The sequence below is a fragment of the Dromiciops gliroides genome, chromosome 4 (assembly GCF_019393635.1).
Source record: "Dromiciops gliroides isolate mDroGli1 chromosome 4, mDroGli1.pri, whole genome shotgun sequence".
NCBI lineage: Eukaryota > Metazoa > Chordata > Mammalia > Microbiotheria > Microbiotheriidae > Dromiciops > Dromiciops gliroides.
The window spans coordinates 13556296-13574606 of record NC_057864.1 but is presented as its reverse complement, the minus strand read 5'-3'; the positions used below and the strand labels follow the sequence as shown (position 1 = coordinate 13574606).

Below are 18311 nucleotides of genomic sequence, written 5' to 3'. Positions count from 1 at the left end.
CCTAAAATGCAGGCTGGATAATGTCTGTCTGTCTGTCTGTCTGTCTGTCTGTCTGTCTGTCTGTCTGTCTGTCTCTCTCTCTCTCTCACACACACACACACACACACACACACACACACACACACACACACACACACTCCATAAACTATCTGATTCCTATCACCTCTAGGATCAAATGCAAAGTGATCTGTTTGGCATTCAAAACCCTTCACGACCTGTCCCTCTCCTCCCTTTCCAGTCTCCTTACACCTTAGACCTTTCTGTATCCCCTTCCTTACAACTCAGTGCCCTCGGTCTCCTGCTGTTCCACAAACAAGACCACCCATCTCTTGGCTTTGAGCATTCTCTCTGGCTGTCCCTCATTCCTTGAATGTTCTCCCTTCTCATCTTCACCTTCTGGTTTCCTTGGATTCCTTTAAGTCTCAACTAAAATGCCAAGATTAACAGGAAGTTTTTCCCAACCCTTTTTAATTCTAGCGTCTTCCCTCTGTTTGTTATTTCTCATTTATCTTGTTTTTAGCATGTTCGTATACATCACTATTTCCTTGTTGTCTCTGCTATTAGATTATGCTCTCCTTGAGGGCAGGGCTTCTTTTTTGTATCTTTTTGTATCTTCAAGTGCTTAAGCTATGTATCTGGTACATAGTATGCATGGAATTGACTGACTGAAGTAGTAAAGCCTAAAACAACACTGTTTTTGAGACACACATACATAGATTCACACAAATACATACATATGAAAGACATACGTAGTCTGTCCTTGGAACTGGGAAGACCTAGGTTTATTTCCTGGCTCTGCTACAAAGATAGATACATAGATAGTCAGATAAAATATTTCTTAAATGCTTCCTGTGGTTCAGTCACTATACTAAGTGCTGGGAATACAAATACAAGCAAAAAAGACAATCTCTGCCATCAAGGAGCTTACATTCTAATGAGAGAAGACAACACATAAAAGGAAGGTAGGAAATCCTTTTAAAAAGGAAATGGAAAATTTTGACAATAATATCCAAAAAAGACATGAAGATTTGAATATCACAGGAAAATTTTACAAATAGAGGCTTCATAGAACTTTGTATTTATACTTGACTCATTTATTCAGGATGACTGGGAAATGGGGTGTGCTGAAAAATCTTTATATTCGAGGTTAACAAAGAGAGATGTCACATCTATTGCAACGATCTTCAAAGAGTAGTAATACACTTAATGCTAAAATTGTACTAAATAAAGGAAGCAAGAAAGTGGGGGAAGGGAGGATAGGAGGGCTTTAAAGGCTGCTGGGGAGAAGACGGAAAGTCTGGAGAGTCAGGGGTGGAGGCCTGAGAGAAGCGAGCAGGGATAGCCTGGCTGTTTCAGGAAATGGTAACGCTGGATAGAAACTGGCCAATCCAAGCAAAGGGCCACAGGCGCATGGACACGGGCTGGTTTTGTGACTCTGGACATGTCCCTTCACCTCTCAGCATTCCTGGACATTCTACATTGGTAGAAGAAATGTCCTCACTGGCAGCTCCCTTTGCCAATGAAATACCAGGTTGGAAACCATATCCACATATGTCCAGAGGAGCTACTCGGGCACTTCACCTGTACCTCTCATCACTTGCGTAACCTGGGGCATATCATCCCCTCTCTGGGCCTCCTATTTCCTCACCTATAAAATAAAATAAAAATTCAGAGCTCCCTCACAGCTCTGAATTTATGATCTTGTGACTCTCAGGGAGCTGAGATCCTGACCCTACATGATCTCCTGTACCAGCCTATGGACAAGAAAATGCCAAGCATGCCTCCAACAAAGAGATTCCCTCCCACGCCCCAAAACACAGATGCCAGTTGTTTCTGAATGACTGAGGGAGCCCCACCCAGCTCCCAGACTCCACAAGCATAAGAAACCCTTGCCAGAGGGATGGTAAATTTTCCGTCTGAATGTGTCCCAGCAAGGGGGGGAAGGGTGGGGGGAAGACAACAAACCCCACCCTCCCTGCTCCCTCCCAGAGGGTAAGTCTCTTCCTGGTACTGCCTGCCTGTGCAGTCCAGCTGGGTTTCTTCCATCCTCTAGAAGGTTTTAAACAAGTCATCTTAAGCTTCTGCCTTGGAATTATGCTCCCTGGCCACGCCCCATGCCCAGGATGCTGTTTAGGCCTGGTAGACTCCAACTAGACTGAGGCTTTGGACTTGCCCTGAGAGAGAAAGAAGAGTAGAGCTAAAGAGTGAGTTGCCTGCTTGAATGAAGAGATAGCAGCTCTGTTCCTTAGAGCAGGTGAGTGTCCCAGCGTGGCCTCAGAGCATCTCGAGCCATTGGCCAGCCCATACCAATCTAGCCCATAGCCATAACTTATCCCCCAACTCCCCACTGCCTGCTACTAAACTTAGCTTGACTAATAACACTTAGCTGCCCAGGGCAAGCAGTCTGTGCCAGACCGACTTCGTGCTTGCCATCCCCTGATGGGCCCCTTTCTACGAGGAGCCACAGAAAGGACAAAGCAACTGCTCTATGGAGTTTCTCACTTCCCTAAGAGGAAGTGTTCAGCCTTTGGTTTTGAATGTTGGAGGGAAGAAAAGATATGAGGTTAAATATAATGGGTGCAAAGCATCACAGGAGAGCACAGAGCCACATCGTACAGGGGTTATCTGGTCCACATCTCAGTTTGGGAGGAACAGGCAGGAGGGACTTTGAACTCGAAGGTTCCCAGCACTGATTGGCAAGACTCCTAGAAACTCACTGAGGCAGAGTCAGTACAGAGATGGTAAGATATTTATTGGGGATTGTTGGATATGAATACAGGTAATTGAGGGGAGTTTTCTGGAATGTTCTACTTAAGGAATCTTTCTGAAACAGGATAGAAACCAATTAGGGTAGCTTGGTGAGGGGGGGAGAGAGAGAGAGATAGACGGAGAGAGAAAGAGAGAAAGAGAGAGAGAGAGAGAGAGAGAGAGAGAGAGAGAGAGCCAAAGAGAAAGACAGAGACACAGAGTAACAGAGAGAGACACACAGAGACAGAGACACACAGAGAGACATATAGAGGCAGAGAAAGAATTATATGGACTCAGAGAGTCAGAGACAAGAAGGTGTGTGTGTGGGGGGGGGGATCACTTAAGGATCAGTTTGGACAAGATTGGATAATCTCATCAACAGAAGATTGACCACCAAGTAATTAATGTTTTGGCAACAGCTGCTTGTGAAAATTGATCATCTATTAGAGAGGTTGCCTCATGTGTGAGTGGAGGGAGTAGCCACACCAAAGAAATGCAGATTGATGGAATATCAAGGTCTAGCTAGTCCAGCAGGATTGAGCTTTTAAACTCTTAGCCCCTACCCCAAAAGGTCAGGAAACCTCCCTTAACCTTTGCTAAATGCTTTTCCCATCCAAGGGAAGGATCTTTTCTCATGAATGGGGTTCTCCTGCTTTCTGAGAATCAACTGGAATTTTCTATACTGGTAACTTCATTGGGGATCATGTGATCTTCAGTTTCACTTAAAAAGGTCATATGGGATAACAGAAAGAATAAGGAGCCTCAGTTCAAATCCTGCATGACCTCGACAAATCATTTAAGTACCTTGTCTTCATTTCTTCATCTAAAAACTGAGGAGGTTGGAATGGATGGGCTTTAAGATTCCTTCTATTCCAAATCTCCTGGTGCTAAGACATTGGCTATTGGGAGCTTCAAGGTTTATCTGAAAGATGACAACTAATTCCTCCTAGACACTGTGTGGTAGCCAATATGTGCATGAAGACTCAGGGGACTGTAGATTTAGAGCTGAAAGGGCTCTAGAGATCATCAAGCCCAACTCTCATTTTTTTTTAATCATCAAGTCCATTATTGAGGTTTAGTGACCATCCCAAGGTCATACAGCTTGAAAGAATCTGAAGCAGGATCTGAACTCTGGTGTCCCTGCCCACAGGACCAGCATTCTATCCACTCCATTCCACTGCCTCTATATCACCCTCTGAAGGTTACAGATGAAACTGTAGTGTCCTTATCTGTAAATTGTACCTTTTCAACTTGACAGATTGTTGGGAAGAGAGTGCTTGTGAATCCTGACATTTTGTTGAAAGAGGAATAGGTGTTGCCAGTCATCGTGTCTCTTGGGGGCCTCCTGCGGCTCAACATTCTGTCTCATTGACTTCAGTGACTCATTATGGATTAAGATCTTTACATTTTTTTTTACCTCTCCTACCTCCTGGGGCCTGACAAACTCCATGAATTTATTCCCCGCTGTGTGAAAGTGGATAAAATCTATAAAATGGGAACACTAGCACCACAGCATGCCTACATGAAAGCAGGAAACCCAATCAGCCATTTTTCTTGAGGTTCCTTCCAATTCAGAGAGCTTGATGACATGAACCTATTGAGAAAATAGAATTTTTTTTTCAGTTTGAGAAAATGGGTTTTCTTCTTTTGTTCAAATGTGTTGATTGGCGCAATGTCTTACATAACTAAAAAGGTCCATTTCTTTTCCTCTGCCTTCATGTTTTTGTGTCTTACATTTGTTATTCTCTCTATACACTCTCTACCTCTTTGGAGGGCTTCTCCATTGTGCATTCAACTTTCTTTTTTTCCTCCCCCCCCACACTTAATAGTATTTAATTTTTTCCAATTATATATATAGTTTTCAACATTCATTTTTATAAGTTTTTGATTCCAAATTTTTCTCCCTCCCGATGACAACAAGCAGTCTGATATAGGTTATACGGGAAAATCATATTAAACATATTTCTATATTAGTCATGTTGTGAGAGAAGAATCAGGAAAAAAAGGGGAAAACCATGAGGAAAAAAACCCAACCAAAAAAGTGAAAATAGTGTACTTTGATTTGCATTCAGACTCCATAGTTCTTTCTCTCGATGTGGAGAGCACATCCCATCATGAGTCTTTTGGAATTATCTTGGGTCATTGTATCATCATACGTCCAGTTTTCACCCAAAATAGCTAGCACTAATATTGCATTTTATGGTTCACAACATGCTCTGCCCGCTATTTCATGTGCTTCCAACAACAACCTTGTGAGGTAAGTGTTACTATTATCCCCACTTTAACAGATGAAGAAGCTGAGGTAGATTCTGAAAGGTTGAGTGACTTGCTCAGGGGCACAAAGCAGTCTAGCATAGTCCCGTCTCGCTGTGAATTCTGCTTTTAAAATTTTGCATTGACTTCTACATCTTGAAGGTAACTCATAAGCTGTCTACTCCAATCCCCTTGTTATTCAGCTAAAGAAACTGAGGCACAGAGAAGTTAAATGACCTGCCTGAGGTAAAAAAAAAAAAGTAACTCAATGGCAGAGGGGGGATTTGAGCTTTTGTCCTCCGATCCTATCCCCATGACAAAGATCCCGGAATGGTGAATGTTTGGCCATTGCTTTCTCCCACTCTATTACTTTCAAGGATACCACCATCCTCAGTCACCCAGACTCCCAACCAAAGGGTTAGCCTCAATTTTTCACTCTCACCTCCCATGTTGAATGTTGCCAAGTCCTGTCATTTATATGGGACACCTAGGTGGCACCACATTGCATAGAGCACTGGGCCTGGAGTCAGGAAAACTGAGTTCAAATCTAGCCTCTGATACTTACTAGCAGTGTCACCCGGGGCAAGTCACTTCACCCTGTTTGCCTCAGTTTCCTTATCTGTAAAATGAGCTGGAGAAGGAAATGGCAAATCACTCCTGGTTATTAGCCAAGAAAACCCCAAAAGGGGTCAAGAAGAGTCAGACGTGACTGAACAACAACAACAAATCATTTCTGGCCTCACCACATTTCTCATCTATACTTCCTCTCCTTTCTGACACTGACCCCATCATGGTGCAGACCCTCCTCATTTCATACCTGACTATTGCAATAGCTGTTGGGGCGGGGGTGGGGGGGGTCTACCTGCCTCAGTCTCTCCCAACTCCAGTCCATCCACTACTTGGTTGTCAAATTGATCTTCCTAAAGAGCAAATCTGAACATGTCACACCTCCCCCCCCATTCAGTTAACTCCATTGGCTATTGGAGCCATCTTGTGTCAAATATAAAATCCTGTTGGCTTTTAAAGTCCTCCATGACTGGACCCCTTCCTACTTTTCCAGGCTTCTTCCACCTCACCTCCCTCCACATCTTCTGTCAGTTAGTGACCCTAGCCTCCTCATTGTTCCTTACCCAAGATCTCCTCCATTTCCAGACTCCAGGCCTATTCACTTTCTGCCCCCTTGCTTGGAATTCTCTCTCTCCTCATCTCTGCCTTCCGGCCTTCTTCAAGCCCAGGATAAAACTGCATGATTATGGATTTGATTGGACTCTGACTCCAGAGTTTCTTCTTTTATCAATGGATAAGCAAGCATGTATTAAGTGCCTGCTATGTGCTAAGCTCTGGGGATAGGAACAAAAATCAGTTCCTGCCCTCAAGGAGCTAATAGTCTAATGGAGGAGAGAACATTCCACAATAATAAGGTACAAAGGAGATGCGGATGGAGAAGGTGATAGAGGGAAAGACACTAGGAGAGGGAGGGGGGCAGCTGAACTCAGTCTTAGGGATTGGATTTCTCTTTTTAAACATTCTGGAATTTCTTGCTATTGTCCCACAATCTCTGAGGAGTCCACAAGACTCACTCTTCTTCATGTTATAATATTTATTGAATGGATTTTGATTTTCTTTGAGGTTTTGCTCCTTCTTCCTTTTGTTTGTAAGGTGCTCTCTCATTTGACCCACTTGTGTCCTAGGTTTTTATTTAGGTTTTCTCTTTTGTTCCTCTGATCTCATAGCTTGAGTCCTTCTGCTTCCTGGGTCACTCACTCTAGGGTCTCGTCCATTAGACTGAGCTTTTGGAAGGCAGGGACTATTTTGGTTTTTCTTTGAATCCTCAGTGCTCAGCACAGTGTCTGACACACAGCAGACACTTAGTAAATGCTTGTTGATGTCCCACTCCCATTGGTGCACAAATTGCCAGGCTTGGCCTGCTGGTCAGTATTCACTTTTTTGCTGGGGAAATAGGGATTGCAGTGAACATGTCTCTTCCTTGAAAATTTCCTGAGAGAGAACAGCCCCAGATGATTTTCTAGTCCCCTTTCCATGAGGCCTGATGTGTGCAGCTGGGTGGCACAGTTAGCCTGGAGTCAGGAAAATCTGAATTCAAATCCAGGCTCAAGACACTTAGCTGTGTGACCACGGTAAGTCACTTAACCTCTATCAGCCTCAGTTTCCTTATTGTAAAATGGGGCTGATAACAGCACCTACCTCCCAGGGCTTTTATGAGGATCAAATAAGGTGATATTTGTAAATCACTTAGCATCATGCCTCACACATAGTAGGCATATAATAAATGCTTATTTCTTTTTCTCCCCTCCCCTCCCCTCCCTCCTCTCCTCCCCTCCCTCCTTTCCTCCCCTCTCCTCTCCTCTCCTCCCCTCTCCTCTCCTCTCCTCCCCTCTCCTCTCCTCTCCTCCCCTCTCCTCTCCTCTCCTCTCCTCTCCTCTCCTCTCCTCTCCTCTCCTCTCCTCTCCTCTCCTCTCCTCTCCTCTCCTCTCCTCTCCTCTCCTCTCCTCTCCTCTCCTCTCCTCTCCTCTCCTCTCCTCTCCTCTCCTCTCCTCTCCTCTCCTCTCCATTCCTTTCCTTTCTTTTCTGTAGCCTGAACTCCCATAGCTTTGTTTTTATTCTATTTGATTTTTTAAAATTCAGTTGTGCTTTTGGTTCCAAATCCTTTCCCTTCCCATTTCCTCTCTCACCAATTGAGAAGTCGAGAAAAACCAAAACCCATTACAATGACATACAGTCATGCAAAACAAATTTCCCTATCAGCCATGTCCAGAGCTTCAATCTCTCCTCTGAGTCCATTAGTACTCTATCAGGAGGTTTGTTGTTGTTCAGTCATTTTTCGGTCATGTCTGACTCTCTGTGATCCCTTTTGGGGTTTTCTTGGCAAAGATCCTGGAGCGGGTTGCCATTTCCTTCTCCAGCTCATTTTACAGATGCAGAAACTGAGCCAAAAAGAGTGAAGTGACTTTCCCAGAGTCACACAGCTAGTGAGTGTCTCAGTCCAGATTTGAACTCAGGAAGATGAGTATTCCTGATTCCAAGCCCAGTGCTCTATCCACTACACCACCTAGCTGCCCTTCCATTTAGAGGTGGGTAGCATGTTTCATCATAAGTCCTTTGGGACTGTGATGGGTCATTTTATTGATCAGAGTTACTAAATCTTTCACAATTTATTATCTTCACAATATTGTTGTTATTGCATAGTTAACCTGGATCTGCTCACTTTTCTCTACATCTGTTTATACAAATCTTCAGAGGTTTTTCTAAAATCACACCTGTCATCATTTCGTACAGCACAGTATTCCATCACATTCAAATACCATAACTTGTTTAAGTCTTCTCCAGTTGATGGACATCCCCATAGTTTCCAATTCTTTGCCACCACTAAAAAGATTTGCTACAGATACTTTTGCATATATGAGTCCTTTTCCTCATTCTTTGATATCTTTGGGTATATACCTAGTAGTGGTATTGCTGGGTCGAAGGGTATGCACAATTTAATAGCTTTTTGGCCGCAGTTTGAAATTGTTTTCCAGAATGATTGGACCAGTTGACATCTCTGCCAACAGTGCATTGATGTCCCTAGTTTTTCACAGTACCTCCAGCATTTGTCATTTTCCTTTTCTGTCATATCGGCCAATCTGATAGGTAGGAGGTGGTACCTCAGAGTTGTTTTAATTTGTATTTATCTAATTATTAGTGATGTAGATCATACTTTCATATGGCTATTGAAAACTTTTATTTCTTCCTCTGAAAATTGCCTGTTCATATCCTTTGACTTTTTATCATTAGAATGGCTCTTACTCTTGTACATTTGACTCAGTTCCATATAAATTTTAGAGACCTTTATCAGAGAAACTTACAGCAAAAAATTCCCCCACCCAGTTTCCTGCATTTCTTCTCCTTTAAGCTGCTTTAGTTTTGTTTGTGCAAAATCTTTTTAATTTTATGCAATCAAAATTATTCATTTTACATCCTGTGAACCTTTCTATTTCTTTTTTGGTAGTGAATTCTTCCCCAATCTGATGTGTTTCACTACTTCTCTTATAATATGCAATTTATGTCCAGAACATGTTTTGAGCTATTTTGAGCTTAACTTGATATATGCTATGAGATGTTGGTCTACACCTCATTTCTGCCAGATAGCTTTCCATTTTCCCTGAAAACTTTTATTGAATAGTGAGTTCTTGAGCTGAGATCTTTGGGTTTATCAAAGACTAGGTTACTGTTCTCATTTGTTTCTGTATATTGTGAAGTCAGACTATCTGGGTTCAAATCCTGACTCTGTGAGACCTAGGGTAAGTTACTTAACATCTCTGAGCCTCAGTTTCTTTATCTGTAAAATGAAAGAATTAGATTAAATGACCTCTAGAGTCACTTTCATCTCTATTTCTATGATCCTATTCATTATTAAAAAGCAGTATTGAAGTGAATAGCCAGTTCACTGCTGGACAGTCCTCGGTCTGCCTAAGGGAAGCTATTAATAGGACTCTCTTGGCATTAACATTCAGTGGCTGTAATGTGACCCATAGGCAAACCCACTGATTTTCTCTAATGGGTCAAAACAAGCAGATACTCCTGGGGATGGCATCATCCAGTTGTCTAAATATAATGTTCAGGGGCCCCGAGAACTTAAATGGAAAGTAAGACATGTTTCTGGCCAGCTTCCTCCATGGGTGGTGAGACAACAATGATAACAACATATGTGCCTATGAGAGCTCCTTTGTCGAAGGCAGGGGAGCAGGGAGAACTGCCTGATGAGCTCTTCTTATGTGGAAGCATCAAGCACGGAGATGCCCTTGCATCCGCTCTCTCCCTTTCTTGTATATGAGCCAGCCCAGCAGTCTCTGCTCCATTACAAGCCAGGGCTTGTAATTTTCACAATTGTAGCCATCGTTGAGATAATTTCACAAGACCAACAGAGCTCGGTTTTGTCTTGTTTTGTTTATTTATCTCTTCTAGTGACCCAGTCACAAAAGAGACAGATCATCCCTTTGAATCCCTTCGCTTTTTTTAAAAATAATTTTTAATGGAATGTCATGGATGCTGGGTGTCCAGGTGACCTCTCATGGTTGGGGGTCATCATTGCAAGACCCTATTTCCTCCAAGGAAGAAACCAAGGCAACTTTTAAAACTGGAGGGTTTTTGGCCCTGTTCCAACTTGGTGCTTGGCCAGGGTGATCATGGGGCGTGTAGGTCGAAGGACAGGCTGAAGAATGTGCCTGTCAGAAGTGAGGAGCAAAGAGTCCTGACCAATGATGGCAAAGAAAGAGCAGCTGACAATCCAGGAGCAGTCATTCCCGGAACAGGGAAGTCTGAGGCAGAAGAAGAGAGGTAAGTGTCCTACTCGGGATGGTGAGGACTGGGGAAATCTGTTGATTACTGGAGGGGTTTACTGAAAGTCACTTCTGGCTGTGATGTTGTGTTTGGTCTCAGAGTTGTTGTTGGCATTTTCAGCTAGCCCTTGAGAATAGCTCTTCTGTCAAGGATCTATTTCTTGATTTTGTTTTGGATTTTTTTGTATTAAAGGGGCATTTTCTCATGACACGTACAGGGATCATACATTACAGCCAGATCTCCAATGCTCTCTTTGACCTTTTCTGTGTGACTCAAGGCAAATTATTCATGGGCCTCCTTTCCCTCATCCACTAAATGGGACATTACTACATACTTCATGGAAGCTAGACGATCCAGTGACTAGAGCATTGGACTCGGAGTCAGGAAAACCTGAGTTCAAATCCTGCCTTAGACACTAATTCTGTGACCCTGGGCAGGTTACTTCTCCTCTCAGCCTCAGCTTCCTCACCTGTAAAATGGAGACAAAAATAGCACTGCAGGGGTGTTGTGAGGATCAAATGAAATGATATATATAAAGCGCTATGCAAACCTCACTAATGTTGTGCATCCCACTGTGTTACAAAACCCAGGCATGATTATCTTCCTAAGAAACTCCAATTCAATTCATTACTTCACTTATTAAGCACCTACTTAGTGGCAGGCAGGGTCCCAAAGACAAAAACAAAACAGTACTATCTCTCCAAGAGTTTACAGGTACTGTGTAATGCCTTTGAATGAGGGAAAACCAAACCATGCTGGAACCCAACCACCGAGCCTGAAAGGACCCCTTCCTTCATTTGACAAATGAAGAAACTGAGGCCCTGACAGGCGGGGCCACTCGCTGAAGGTCCCACAGCAGCTCCTAATCAGTAGCAGAGCTAGGCTGGAGCACACATCCTCTGGTGCTCCATCCCGGATTCTTCCCACTATCCTGCTTTCCAAAAGTCATCCCTCATAATGAAATTATACTAATCACAGAGCTGAGAAGATACCATAGAAGTCATCAGATCCAGCCATCTAATTTGACAGAGGAAGAAGTTTAAACTCAAAGAAAGGAAGTGATTTGCTCAGACTAACAAGATGGTGCCACGACTCAAATTTCATTTTCCTGCCTCCTCATACATGCCCCTCAAATGTCTGTTCAATTCCAGTTTTCCAACTGTTTTTAAATCCAAACATCTGGACAAGTCTTCAAAGTACACCGCAAAGAAATGCACATGTTCCATGATGTTATAATGAAGGGAACTTATTTAATATACCTTTGTCCAGTCGCCAGCACAGCATTCCACATGAGATACTCTACTAAACTGCAAGCCCCCTGAGGGCAGGGGTGGCATCATATCTAAACTTTATACCTCTTCCATAACCTCGCACTGTGCTTTATACCCAGTGGGAATTTAATACCTATTTATGTAATTGAGTACACAGGCTCCCAAACAGGATTTGTCATGAGCTGTGTGACCTTGGGCAAGTCACATTTCTCAGACCCTCACTTTCCTCTTCTGTAAAGGGAAGAGGTTAGATTCTGAGACCCCCTTTATGGTTTTGTTTTGTGTTATCTCTGATCCTGTGGCTGTATGATTGCTTTCGTGCTGCTGATAATGAACGATGGGCTGAAACAACACAGAGATCTTGGAGAAGGACTATGCCTGGAAGAGATGGTCTTTTCCTAGGAGTGGGTCTTTTTCATGTGATGCCTTCACCTCTGGGTAGAAGGGAGGTTCAGAGTGGGAAGGGGAAGAGGAGGGACATAGGAGCAGGATAAATCGGGAAGCTGTGTAGCTGTGTGTCTGGGTTAATAGCTATAACTTCTCCTCCTGTCCTGGCAGAGTTGAGCCATGAGAAATGTTCACAAGGCATCAGAAGGAAGCAAGCCTGGGGACCAGGCTGCCTATGGATAGAGTGCAGTTTTCAGGATTGTCTCTGACTCTCCACCCAGACCTCTCTCCTGTAGTTTTGCCCATCTTTAACATCGATCATGCTGGGAAGAAGCTTGGCTCCCCGGGTGACTGGGGCTTTGACTCTGACATTTAACTGGCAGTCTTGGGAAGCTGCCAAATAGCATGTTTTCATCCTGTTGAAAAAACATTGTGTTAACCTTTTAGTAACCAGTGTTGCCCTGACCAGTGTGAGTTGGGGAAAACAACATCCCTTGGGTGAGAGATGCAGGGGAAGGAGAGTGCCCTGTGAGCTCCTTGTTTATTTGCTTGACTACCCAAAGCCAACAAAGTCAGTGTCTTCAGCACAACTGATGAAGATAAGTAATAATTTAACATGTATATAGAACTTTGAGTTTTACAGAACACTTTACAAATATCTCATCTCCTCACAACAACTCTGGGAGGTAGGTGCTCTTAATATCTCCATTTTATAGATCAGTAAACTGAGTCAGTCAGAAGTTAAGAGGCTCACTCAGAGCTGCATAGCTAGTAAGTGTGGGAGACAAGATTTGAAGTCTTCCTGACTTCAAATACAGCCCTCCAGACACTGAACCACGAAGCTTCCCCAATGCCTAATATGTGAGCCTCCTATATGATTTAATGGAAAAGACAGAGTGGTAACTAGGAATACTTTCCCCGGGGCAAAAACAGTTGAGCAGGGTTTGGGTGGGTTGGGTAGGGGACAGTCGTGCACTAGGTGATTCCCCCATGGATGAAATTGCACCAGAAGAGGGTGGAGCTAGTTCTATCTTTGTCCCCAGGGATTATGGAGGAGAAGAGGAATGCTCTGTTAAACCAAATTAGGGGAAGGGAGGCAAAACTGGGGAAGTTGCAACAGGTGTGGGCAAGTGGTAGCCCCAAAATGAGATGTAGGGATAGCAAGATGAGGTGTGGGGATGTGCCTCTTTCTGCTTGCTAGCACCCTGTGACAAAGTCTCATCTTCCCCGTGTTAGTTATTGCTCTGGGGGAAAAGGAACAGGTTGAAATCAGAACATTCCCAGCATTCCCAAGGAGTGCGCTCTTCTTCTGTTTGCTTGGCTACTACTTAAAGATATTTAGCTATCTCTGGAGTTTCAAAGAGGAGCAATGGGCCAGTTTTCTCTGACCGCTGGGAAGTGGGGAGCCAGAGGCAGCTGAATCTCCAGTCTATTTGGAAGTTCACCCCCAAACATGCCAGAGCTGAGACACTGAGATCAGGAGCGTTGTTCCTCTACCCAAAGCCTGTCCTTTTCATGAAATCCCTCAGTCAGAGCCCTTTACCTCTGAGCAGCTGAAAGGCTTGTGTCTAATGTGAGGCTGCACCAGGCAGAAGCCAGGTGACATCAGGGTCATTGCTTAAGAGTCCTCAGAAATGTTTTCTGCATGTTCACAGCTAAAGGAAAGGATTTCTCCAATCCAGGCTGTTCAACACGCCCCCGTGTGTGTCTACGTTGTAAGAACATGTCAGCCTTTGCAAAGTGTGGATTGGATAGATGATAGAAATCTGGAGATGTAGATAGATAAATAGATGATAGAAAGGCCCATAAAGATGATAAAAAGTAGATAGACAAATAAATAGATGATAGAAAGGTAAATAGATGGTAGAAAGGTAGATAGGGAGCTAGGGAGGTAGATGATAGAAGGGCAGATAGGTAGATAAGAGATAGCAAGAAAAATCAAGAAAGTGGGAAAAAAAAGTATACTTCAATTTGCATTGAGTTCCCCACTTTTTTCTCTGGAGGTGGGTAACATTTTTTATCATGGGTTCTTTAGAATTGTCTTAGATCATTGTCTTGATCAGAGTAGCCAAGTCTTTCACAAGTTTATCATTGTTATAATATTCTTGTTACCATGTACAATGTTCTCCTGATTCTGTTCACTTTACTTTGCATCAATTCATATAAGTCTCTCCAGATTTTTCTGAAACCTTCTTGCTCATCAGTTCTCATAGCACAGTGGTATTCCATCATAATTATATACTATAACTTGTTTAGCCATTCCCCAGTTGATGGACATTTACATTTATTTGCCACTACAGTAAGTAGTTTTGTATATATAGATTCTCTTCCTCTTTTTAAAAAAATCTCCTGGGGGGGGGGGCAACTAGGTGGTGCAGTGGATAAAGCACCAGCCCTGGATTCAGGAGTACCTGAGTTCAAATCCAGCCTCAGACACTTGACACAAGCTGTGTGACCCTGGGCAAATCACTTAACCCCCATTGCCCTACAAAAACAAAACAAAACAAAAAAAACAAACAAAAAATTCTCCTCAGGGGTATAGACCTACCATTGGTATGGCTGGGTCAAAGGATATGCACAGTTTTGTAGTCCTTTGGTAATAGTAATGTTAAGGGCTAAAATTCTAGCTAAACTGTCTAAAATATCTAATGAGTGGTTGCCAATAAATTATAAGCTTTAGCAAGAGTTAGACTTTTAAGCATTTATTAAGGAGAATAAGAGTTTGGTAAAGAGAGAAGAAAAGGCCTAGATTCCTATCTATTAAAGGGAGAGCGCATTACTAGCTCCCTTCTCCACCAGCGTCCTCAGGAAAGAGCGTGAGACCGAGCGCCAGTCTCTTCCTTCCTCCTCCCACTAGCCAACGTCACTTCCTGACGCCAAAGAAAAGACTCCTGGTCTTGCCCTCAAAGACCTTCGCTTCATGGGCGGAACTCTTCTACAGTAAGTCTCCAGCAGGTGGCGTCATTCCAATCGTTACAGTAAGGAGCTTATGTTCTAATGGGAAAGGACACCACATAAATGAGGAAGAGGGTATCCACATAGGAAGGAGCAAAGTGGAAAAGTAATTTGGAGCAGCAGAAGTTGAGCTAAGCTCTAAATACTTTAAAAGCATAGAGTCATTAGAATTCAATATGTTATCTTTTCCTTTTGCACTTGTAGAAGAGCTGTGAAGTACCAGCTACTGTTTTTTTTAAATTATTGATGTTTTCAATTTTGTTAATAGTTTATTAATCATATTGAATTATTTTATATCACTTTTATTTCTGAGTATATCCTTCCCTCTTTCCCTACTCACCAAACAATCCCTTAAAAGGAATAATAGTAATAAAAAAAGAAAATGGGCCTCAGTTTCATAACTTGTAAAACAAGAGAGTTGCATGAGCTGGCTGGCCCCTATTGTCTTTTCCACCTCTAACTCTGGGATCCTAGAAACTAGTGACCCCAGTTCAGCAAAATAAACCAGCGCATCAACTGAGTCTTATGGTTCTACTCCCATTGTCTTCTCACTTCTTCAAAGAAAAGGTCTGGGTTTTTTCAGCTGTTCTCTGGAACCTGGTTTCTTGATCTTTTAATGATGCAGCACTAAGTTTCCATGTTTTGTTTATTCCATTTCCACTGTCTGAGTAGCTGTGCATGTTCTTTTTCCTGGTTCTGCCTACTGTCCTTTACACCACTTCATGTGAGCCTCTCCATACTTCTCTGAATTTGTCATATGAATCATTTATAATGCAGTATATTCCGCTAAAATATGTACCACATGTTTATTCACAAACATCTAATTGCTTTCTTCATGCAAAACATTGGACTAGACACGGGGAAAAAGAATAGAGACAGAAAAGCCACTCCCTGTCCTTGTGGACTTCATGCAGGTCTCCGGGAGATCAGTATGTATATCTAGCAACAATTAGGCTTTATGTGCTTTCCTTGTACCTGCCAATCTACTAGGCACCATAGTGAGGAAAATGAGAAACAGTAGATGTCATTAATGTAGTAGTAGGTTATGAAAGGAAGAGTTGGATTTTTGTGGCTTCAACATCAAGGGCAGTGCATCCCCCTTGGAACCACACCTTCCTATTGTCTAGTTCCAGCTTGCCTGCCCTTTGAGTATTGTTTGCTTTCTACTTTGTTTCCCAAGTCTTTTGTTCTCTTGTCTCTCACATCTATTCCTCAAAATCCTGGCTCACTGTTATGTCTCCTCCAACCACCCAATAAAGAAGACTTAAAAAATAGAAGTACAATCCTGAATATAGCTGACATTTATTCATTAATTGGCCATTCCATAAGCATTTCTTCATCACCTAGTAAATACCAGGTACTGTACTAGGGAGTGAGAATAAAGAGACAAAAACAAAATAATCCCCTCAAAAAGCTCCCAATTCTATTGGGAGGAAGCAAAATGTACACATATAAATTTTTTTATGTGTGTGAGGCAATTGGGGTTAAGTGACTTGCCCAGAGTCACACAGCTAGTAAGTGTTAAAGTGTCTGAGGTCGGATTTGAACTCAGGTACTCCTGACTCCAGAGCCAGTGCTCTTTCTACTGCGCCACCTAGTGGCCCCCACATATAAATTTAATAAACTAAAGAAATTTCTTGATTTCGTTTGTTCCTCTGTCTCTGTCTCTGTCTTTCCCTTTCTCTGTCTCTCTGCCTTTCTTTCTGTCTCTCTCTCTTCCCTCTCTCCTTCCTTCCCTCATCCCAGTATCCTAGACTGAAATAACCATCCAATTATATTATTTATCAATAGTGTGAAAAATGACAAAATAAAAACACAAAGAATTATTTATAATCTGCTGTGAAAAAAATCATAGTCAAAGTCACCTTTAACCATCACTACAACTTCTGACTTCTCAGTTATGTCCCATCATTTAGTTTTATCTGGATGCCAATTAAAGTCTCTCCTTATTAATTCCCTTCATGTTTCTTTTCAAGACAGTATTTTTGGAAATACATTCTCTTAGCCCTTTTGCTCTGAAGTATTCTGGGGTTTGATGTAATCAATACAGTATCATATGAAAATAAAATTCTCTGGAGGATCTCACTATCTCTAGAAACACTTTTGTCCCTTTGGACTCTTAGCCGAACATTCTCCACATTAGTAGTGAATGCCTTTGGTGAGTACCTATCTTCATGTTTTAGGCTTTGGTTCTGTTGAACATATGAGGTCCAAGAATAGCCAAGTTGAACAGGCCCTCAGAAACCATGTAATCTTAGCCCAATGTGAACAGAATTCTCTTTAGAACATATCTAAGAAAGGGTTATCCAGCTTCAATCAGGAAAAGTACTACAAACAAATTGCTAGGCAGCCTAATCATCTGACATACAGCATTTATTGAAATTTATTTGAACCAATCAACATTTTTATTATCATAGAATCCACCATGGAATCATAAATTTAGAGCTGGAAGGGACCTTGGAGGCCAGCAAGTTCAAGCTCTTCATTTTACATATGAGGAAACTGAGGCTAAGTGGTTAAGTGACTTGCACAGGATCACACAGCAAGGAAAACAGAAAACTGGGCAAAGGTTTTCCAACAACTATTTCTGATAAAGGCCTCATTTCTCAAATATATGGAGAACTGAGTCTAATTTATAAAAATACAAGTCATTCCCCAATTGATAAATGGTCAAAGGATATGAACAAGCAGGTTTCTATAGTCATATGAAAAATGTTCTAAATCATTATTGATTAGACAAATGCAAATACAATATTGTCTCCTCCAAATTAAATGAACACACCCTCATTTAAAGAAAAAGGACTAATAATCTAAGTCACTGGCAATGGAGCTTTGGACAAATTAAAACAACTCTGAGGTACCATGTTACACCTATCAGATATGACAAAAAAGGAAAATGATGGATGTTAGAGGGGATATGGGAAAACTGGGACACTTATGCACTGTTGTTGGAATTGAGAACTGATGCAACTGTTCTGGAGAGCAATTTGGAACTATGCTCAAAGGACTATAAAACTGTGCACGTGCTTTGATCCAACAATACCACTGCTAGGTTTGTATCTCAAAGAGACCTATATGCACAAAAAAAGTTTTTAGCAGCTCTTTTTGTGGTAGCTAAGAATTGGAAATAAAAAGGATGCCCACCAATTGGGGAATGGCTAAACAAGCTGTGGTATATGATTGTGATGGAATATTATTGTGCTATAAGAAATGAGAAGCAGGATGATTTCAGAAAAACCTGGAAAGACTTATATGAACTGATGCATACTGAAATGAACAGAACCAAGAGGATGTTATACACAGTAACAGCAACTTTTTCAAGGAAGAACTGTGAATGACTTAGCTAGTCTTAGTAAT

The 18311-nt window shown here is 42.2% G+C and overlaps 1 protein-coding gene across 2 annotated transcripts in view; it reads left to right on the top strand.

Annotated features, from left to right (window-relative positions):
- Positions 1–2095: 2095 nt before the first annotated feature.
- Positions 2096–18311, top strand: part of DNAJC6 (DnaJ heat shock protein family (Hsp40) member C6) — a 194229-nt gene continuing 178013 nt past the window's right edge. Inside the window, exon 1 of one of the 2 annotated variants that reach the window (XM_044002152.1) lies at positions 2096–2254. The gene's annotated coding sequence lies outside the window, so the exon portion shown is untranslated. Of the gene's footprint in view, positions 2255–10218; positions 10339–18311 lie in introns of those variants that run through there. The other variant, XM_044002153.1, reaches the window with a different exon arrangement.